Source organism: Bombus impatiens, unplaced genomic scaffold (assembly GCF_000188095.3).
Source record: "Bombus impatiens unplaced genomic scaffold, BIMP_2.2 scf_0233, whole genome shotgun sequence".
Lineage (NCBI taxonomy): Eukaryota > Metazoa > Arthropoda > Insecta > Hymenoptera > Apidae > Bombus > Bombus impatiens.
The window spans coordinates 1,560-3,118 of NT_176652.1; positions in this window are offsets into that span (position 1 = coordinate 1,560).

The window sequence follows — 1,559 nt, forward strand, 5'->3', positions numbered from 1 at the left end:
TACAGTTGTATTTTCTTTGTCGAATCGGCTCTTACACGCGCTGCGCGAAATTAAACTTTAAACCGTTAAACTTGGCTTTCTTGTCGATAAAGTTCGATGGACATGGACGTATCGCGCATCGCGGCGATCGCCTTCCAAGCTCAACGACCAAACGAAGAATCAAAGTCCCGCACCGTGTTTCGTTATTACGAACTTTCCGTTGAACACGCGCGCTTACAGCCCCCTTGCTTCCTCTTGCTGCGTTTCAGCCGCAGTTCCCAAGATATTACGACGTTAACTACGGTAATTAAAGTACGGTTCTACGTAGACCGTGATTAACAGCTGGCCGGTGTCTCGAGTCACAGGCCGCCCCACGACACCCGACGTAAATAACAAAATTAACTTCTCCCCTTTCTTAATCGCCAGGCTCCGGACGAAAGCAACGATGACCGATCGTTCGTCGATCCTGCAAATTGTCCCTATAGCGGACTACGTTCGCCTATACCGCAATCGTCACGGCCCGCCATAAAGTTCACTTTGCTTTCAACGCTGTTACGTCCACGGAATTGAGACGTTCGACACTGATCGGCGAGCGGCCAGCGCAATCAATCGGAATTTTTGCTCGGTCGCCGAGCTCGATCAGCGGCTCGGTTTCAACGCGTATTCCAGCGTGTTGTTTCGCGACGAAAACGCCACCTCGAGGGAGCGTTTGTGCAAAAAGAGCGGCTAAAAGGTGAGAGCGCGACGGTGACAGTTTTATTCGCCCGTCACGACGTTACGACGTCCGAACGAGCCGCGACGTAACTACCGCGAGACAGCGAGCCGCTTGGAAGGGATGTCTTAAAGGAGAAGAGGCAAGAAGAGGGAAAAAAGACAAAGGTGGTTATAAACGCAAAGAAAACACGAGTTCGCCGCGATGTTTCCGCGTTGATATTACGTTAGAAGCGGAACGCTGACATTCACGGTTGCGGAAGGAATCCATCCGTTAAACGATTTAGAAAGCAATTGGTTTTATTTCCGACAAAAAGATCCGACTCTTGCGCGACGTAGTTTAAAGCCGCAGTTTAATCTTGAGTCAGTTGCCCGACTTTCTGGCCAAGGGCTCTCACACGTATGCGTTCGTTGATGTTTCGCGAACGTTTATCGATAAAGTTAAAAAGTTAATTAAAGCGAAATACCGATGAAACACCTCGTTCGACGAGTTTCTCTCGATAAAGGGGTTGCAAGTCTGAACGTTATTGGAAATTGCGCGAGAAGGTTGGACGGTGGACGGGCTTGATAGTTGGACGAGGTGCGGGCGATCCGCTCCTCATCGCGGAAACTTCCAGCGAAACGTCGCACTTTATTCCTGACCTATCGAAACTTGGCGCGCAAAATTTACAAACTCGGCCCCGTTCGTCGTTGGTTGTCAGAACGTCCAACGATACGGGCATATTCTCGAATGATTACAGCTAATACGGGAGGATCGAAACGGAAAACTCGAACGAAGAATTGAAACGAAGGTGGCTAGACGAGTACGCGCTCCGACCTTCTCCGTTTCGTATTCGCTGCACCGTGTACGATAGCTGTGATTTACGGAA